Genomic DNA, 6630 nt, shown 5'->3' with positions numbered 1-6630 from the left:
TGAAATAGTATATACAAACCATAAACTTGGGGCGGTGCTTCTCTGGACTTGTTTACAATCCCAGGGGTCACCACTCCCCAGTGTTTTTAGTTCTTGGATGAGCTGTGGAAATTATCCCCCATGACATAGAACACGATCACACAGAAAACATTCATAAATATAATGCAATGGTCCCCCTAGATATTGCATAGTATTGCAGTATGTCACACCCTGTAGCAGAGCTGATAAAACTGGTTCCCTCTATCTACCCTTTGTTTCCATTTTTGTTGGAAGCCATATTCTCACACTGTTGGGCTATGGAAATTATTGAGTGGTTGCTTGAGTCCATGCTACTCCTGTCCCTTTAAAGGGATCCTTTTTGTGAAGAACTGTTACAGAAGGAGGTCTTGGCTCTTTTATAACTAGGAGCCACAGAAGGGGTGCCAAAGCCTTACCAGGGAACAGGATTTTTTTTCAGTGTGTTTGTATTGCCTGAAGAAATGGTGGTCTCTGCCCTGTTCTGGACCTCTGCACATGAAATCAGTTTCCACAGTTTCTCTAGCTAACATAATCCCTTCATTCAATTTTAATGTCTGGGTCAGGATAAAACCTCTCGATAAAACAAAAAGCACAGGAAGCACCTCAGGCTCATCACTACCAGGTAATAATCTTTTTGTTTAGTAGCAGCTCTCAAGGTGTTCACCAAATATTTAGTTGTTATCGAAGGTTGCCTTTATTGTCAGGGTCTGCAGGTTTACCTGTGCCTAGACAATTGGCTCCTGTGAGGAATCAACCATGATTTTTATGTAGTAGAACATGGAGTAGCCCGACGGGTTCCAACTTGTCTGCTTCAGGACCGGTTCAGAGATCTCATCCAAAAAGTAGTCTTACCCAGGCTCTGCCATGTTTTTTCTAAGACTGCTAGGCTTGATGGCAGTCTGTACCTTTTCCACCTCTTTTACAAGGTTATGAATGCCCTTGTCAGGGTGGTAAAGTCAAATATATAAGCCAAATGCATGCAGTTTAGACATTACTATGTTCTCCTCCTATTATTTAAAAGGTATTGATAGGTATTTAAATAGATTTTTTTATACTAGGGCTTTCCACCCTCCTAGAGTAACTGTTCTTTATATACCAGACTAAATGACTGAATAAAGTTGCTACTATCTGTCAGTAAACATTAGCCTTTTAGTCCTCTTCTTTCTGTATATTTGATTAATTTCTATATCAAATATTCTTTAGAATTTTTTATGATGTTAACAAAGAGTATGTTAAATTCTAAGGCCCAGAACATCGGTACTTGACTGATAAGTAACCCTATTCAGGTATTGTGTGTGTGTTATACTGTATCTAATAATCCACGATGTCTCTCTCTATAAACTCCAGATAGTCTGAGAAACCATCCCCTTAACATATATATATATATATATATATGCATATACAAATCTGGGAAACTGATAAGGAATGATTGTTACAGCAGATGTTTCCTATTAGGGAATCAAGAGGGAAGAATGATTATGGGTAGGGCCCTACCAAATTCACGGTCCATTTTGGTCAATTTCAGAATGATAGAATTTTTTAAAATGTAAATTTCATGATTTAAGCAACTTAAATCTGAAATTTCATGGTGTTGTAAGTGTAGGGGTCCTGACCCAAAAAGGAGTTGTGGGGCACGGGTAGCAAGGTTATTGTAGGGGGGGTTGCAGTACTGCTATCTTTACTTCTGCACAGCTGCTGGCAGTGGTGCCACCTTCAGAGCTGGGTGGCCTGAGAGCAGCAGCTGCTGGCCAGGAGCCCAGCTCTGAAGGCAGAGTTGTCGCCAGCAGCAGTGCAGAAGTAAGGATGGCATAGTATGGTATTGCCACCCTTACTTGTCTGCAGAGCTGAGCCCTCAGTCAGCAGCCGCCACTCTCCAGCTGCCCTGCTCTGAAGGCAGCAGCGCAGAAGTAAGGGTGGCATAATATTGGCACCCTTCCTTCTGCGCTGCTGCTGGCAGGGTGTTGCCTTCAAAGCTGGGCACCCAGCCACCAGCTGCTGCTGTCGGGCCTCCCAGCTCTGAAGGCAGCGCAGAAGTAAGGGTGGCAATACTGCAGGCCCCTAAAATAACCCCCAATTTGAGAAATGCTGGTCTCGCCCATGAAATCTGTATAGTAGAGGGCAAACGCACACAAAACAGCAGATTTCATGGTGGGAGATCAGATTTCACCATCCACGACGCATTTTTCATGGCCGTGAATTTGGTAGGGCCCTAATTATGGGGGAAGAAAGACCCGCTAAAAGATATAATCTTGAAGAATTGTTAGTACTCTCAGCTGTAAATAATTATGCTTTCACATATAAATCAGGGAAACTGAGAATCTATAGAAATGACATCAGAACATATTTCAGAGTGGTAGCCGTGTTAGTCTGTATCAGCAAAATCAACGAGGAGTCCTTGTGGCACCTTAGAAACTAACAAATTTATTTGGGCATAAGCTTTCATGGACTAGAACCCACTTCATCAGATGCATGGAGTGGAAAATACAGGAGCAGGTATAAATACATGAAAAGATGAGAGTTGCCTTACCAAGTGTGAGGTCAGTCTAATGAGACAATTCAATTAACAGTAGGATACCAAGGGAGGAAAAATAACTTTTGCACTGGTAATGAGAGTGGCCCATTTCAAACAGTTGACAAGAAGGTGTGAGTAACAGTAGGGGGAAATTAGTATGGGGGAAATTCTGTTTAGGTTTTGTAATGACGCAACCACTCCCAGTCTTTACGCAGGTCTAATGTGATGGTGTCCAGTTTGCAAATTAATTCCAGTTCTGCAGTTTCACGTTTTTGAAGGTTTTTTTGTTGAAGAATTGCCACTGTTAGGTCTGTTATTGAGTGACGAGGGAGACTGAAGTGTTCTCCTACTGGTTTTTGAATCTTATAATTCCTGATGTCAGATTTGTATCCATTTATTCTTTTGCATAGAGACTGTCCGGTTTGGCCAATGTACCTGGCAGAGGAGCATTGCTGGCACATAGAATCATAGAATATCAGGGTTGGAAGGGACCCCAGAAGGTCATCTAGTCCAACCCCCTGCTCAAAGCAGGACCAATTCCCAGTTAAATCATCCCAGCCAGGGCTTTGTCAAGCCTGACCTTAAAAACCTCTAAGGAAGGAGATTCTACCACCTCCCTAGGTAACGCATTCCAGTGTTTCACCACCCTCTTAGTGAAAAAGTTTTTCCTAATATCCAATCTAAATCTCCCTCACTGCAACTTGAGACCATTACTCCTCGTTCTGTCATCTGCTACCATTGAGAACAGTCTAGAGCCATCCTCTTTGGAACCCCCTTTCAGGTAGTTGAAAGCAGCTATCAAATCCCCCCTCATTCTTCTCTTCTGCAGGCTAAACAATCCCAGCTCCCTCAGCCTCTCCTCATAAGTCATGTGTTCCAGACCCCTAATCATTTTTGTTGCCCTTCGCTGGACTCTCTCCAATTTATCCACATCCTTCTTGAAGTGTGGGGCCCAAAACTGGACACAGTACTCCAGATGAGGCCTCACCAATGTCGAATAGAGGGGAACGATCACGTCCCTCGATCTGCTCGCTATGCCCCTACCTATACATCCCAAAATGCCATTGGCCTTCTTGGCAACAAGGGCACACTGCTGACTCATATCCAACTTCTCATCCACTGTCACCCCTAGGTCCTTTTCCGCAGAACTGCTGCCTAGCCATTCGGTCCCTAGTCTGTAGTTGTGCATTGGGTTCTTCCGTCCTAAGTGCAGGACCCTGCACTTATCCTTATTGAACCTCATCAGATTTCTTTTGGCCCAATCCTCCAATTTGTCTAGGTCTTTCTGTATCCTATCCCTCCCCTCCAGCGTATCTACCACTCCTCCCAGTTTAGTATCATCCGCAAATTTGCTGAGAGTGCAATCCACACCATCCTCCAGATCATTTATGAAGATATTGAACAAAACCGGCCCCAGGACCGACCCTTGGGGTACTCTACTTGATACCGGCTGCCAACTAGATATGGAGCCATTGATCACTACCCGTTGAGCCCGACAATCTAGCCAGCTTTCTACCCACCTTGTGGTGCATTCATCCAGCCCATACTTCCTTAACTTGCTGACAAGAATACTGTGGGAGACCGTGTCAAAAGCTTTGCTAAAGTCAAGAAACAATACATCCACTGCTTTCCCTTCATCCACAGAACCAGTAATCTCATCATAAAAGGCGATTAGATTAGTCAGGCATGACCTTCCCTTGGTGAATCCATGCTGGCTGTTCCTGATCACTTTCCTCTCATGCAAGTGCTTCAGGATTGATTCTTTGAGGACCTGCTCCATGATTTTTCCAGGGACTGAAGTGAGGCTGACTGGCCTGTAGTTCCCAGGATCCTCCTTCTTCCCTTTTTTAAAGATTGGCACTACATTACCCTTTTTCCAGTCATCCGGGACTTCCCCGGTTCGCCACGAGTTTTCAAAGATAATGGCCAATGGCTCTGCAATCACAGCCGCCAATTCCTTCAGCACTCTCGGATTCAACTCGTCCGGCCCCATGGACTTGTGCACGTCCAGCTTTTCTAAATAGTCCCTAACCACCTCTATCTCCACAGAGGGCTGGCCATCTCTTCCCCATTTTGTGATGCCCAGCGTAGCAGTCTGGGAGCTGACCTTGTTAGTGAAAACAGAGGCAAAAAAAGCATTGAGTACATTAGCTTTTTCCACATCCTCTGTCACTAGTTTGCCTCCCTCATTCAGTAAGGGGCCCACACATTCCTTGGCTTTCTTCTTGTTGCCAACATACCTGAAGAAACCCTTCTTGTTACTCTTGACATCTCTGGCTAGCTGCAGCTCCAGGTGCGATTTGGCCCTCCTGATAACATTCCTACATGCCCGAGCAATATTTTTATACTCTTCCCTGGTCATATGTCCAACCTTCCACTTCTTATAAGCTTCTTTTTTATGTTTAAGATCCGCTAAGATTTCACCATTAAGCCAAGCTGGTCGCCTGCCATATTTACTATTCTTTCGACTCATCGGGATGGTTTGTCCCTGTAACCTCAACAGGGATTCCTTGAAATACAGCCAGCTCTCCTGGACTCCTTTCCCCTTCAAGTTAGTCCCCCAGGGGATCCTGGCCATCCGTTCCCTGAGGGAGTCGAAGTCTGCTTTCCTGAAGTCCAGGGTCCGTATCGTGCTGCTTACCTTTCTTCCCTGTGTCAGGATCCTGAACTCAACCAACTCATGGTCACTGCCTCCCAGATTCCCATCCACTTTTGCTTCCCCCACTAATTCTACCCGGTTTGTGAGCAGCAGGTCAAGAAAAGCGCCCCCCCTAGTTGGCTCCTCTAGCACTTGCGCCAGGAAATTGTCCCCTACGCTTTCCAAAAACTTCCTGGATTGTCTATGCACCGCTGTATTGCTCTCCCAGCAGATATCAGGAAAATTAAAATCACCCATGAGAATCAGGGCATGCGATCTAGTAGCTTCCGTGAGCTGCCGGAAGAAAGCCTCATCTACCTCATCCCCCTGGTCCGGTGGTCTATAGCAGACTCCCACCACTACATCACTCTTGTTGCACACACTTCTAAACTTAATCCAGAGACACTCAGGTTTTTCTGCAGTTTCGTACCGGAGCTCTGAGCAGTCATACTGCTCCCTTACATACAGTGCTACTCCCCCACCTTTTCTGCCCTGCCTGTCCTTCCTGAACAGTTTATAACCATCCATGACAGTACTCCAGTCATGTGAGTTATCCCACCAAGTCTCTGTTATTCCGATCACGTCATAGTTCCTTGACATCACCAGGACCTCCAGTTCTCCCTGCTTGTTTCCAAGGCTTTGTGCATTTGTATATAAGCACTTGAGATAACCTGTTGATCGCCCCTCATTCCCAGTATGAGGCAGGAGCCCTCCCCTCACAGACATTCCTGCCTGTGCTTCCTCCCGGTATCCCGCTTTCCCACTTACCTCAGGGCTTTGGTCTCCTTCCCCCGGTGAACCTAGTTTAAAGCCCTCCTCACTAGGTTAGCCAGCCTGCTCGCGAAGATGCTCTTCCCTCTCTTCGTTAAGTGGAGCCCGTCTCTGCCTAGCACTCCTCCTTCTTGGAACACCATCCCATGGTCGAAGAATCCAAAGCCTTCTCTCCGACACCACCTGCGTAGCCATTCGTTGACTTCCACGATTCGACGCTCCCTACCTAGGCCTTTTCCTTCCACGGGGAGGATGGACGAGAACACCACTTGCGCCTCCAACTCCTTTATCCTTCTTCCTAGAGCCACATAGTCCGCAGTGATCCGCTCAAGGTCATTCTTGGCAGTATCATTGGTGCCCACGTGGAGAAGCAGGAAGGGGTAGCGATCCGAGGGCTTGATGAGTCTCGGCAGTCTCTCCGTCACATCGCGAATCTTAGCCCCTGGCAAGCAGCAAACTTCTCGGTTTTCCCGGTCAGGGCGGCAGATAGATGACTCAGTCCCCCGGAGGAGAGAGTCCCCGACCACCACCACCCGCCTTCTCCTCTTGGGAGTGGTGGTCGTGGAACTCCCAACCTCAGGACATAGCATCTCATGCCTTCCAACCAGCGGAGTCTCCTTCTGCTTTCTCGCCCCAGACATATCATCTGGTCCACTCTCCGCAACGATACCTGTGGAGAGAACATGAAAGC

This window comes from Caretta caretta, chromosome 2 (assembly GCF_965140235.1).
Source record: "Caretta caretta isolate rCarCar2 chromosome 2, rCarCar1.hap1, whole genome shotgun sequence".
Taxonomy (NCBI): Eukaryota; Metazoa; Chordata; order Testudines; family Cheloniidae; genus Caretta; species Caretta caretta.
This window is presented reverse-complemented; position numbering follows the sequence as displayed.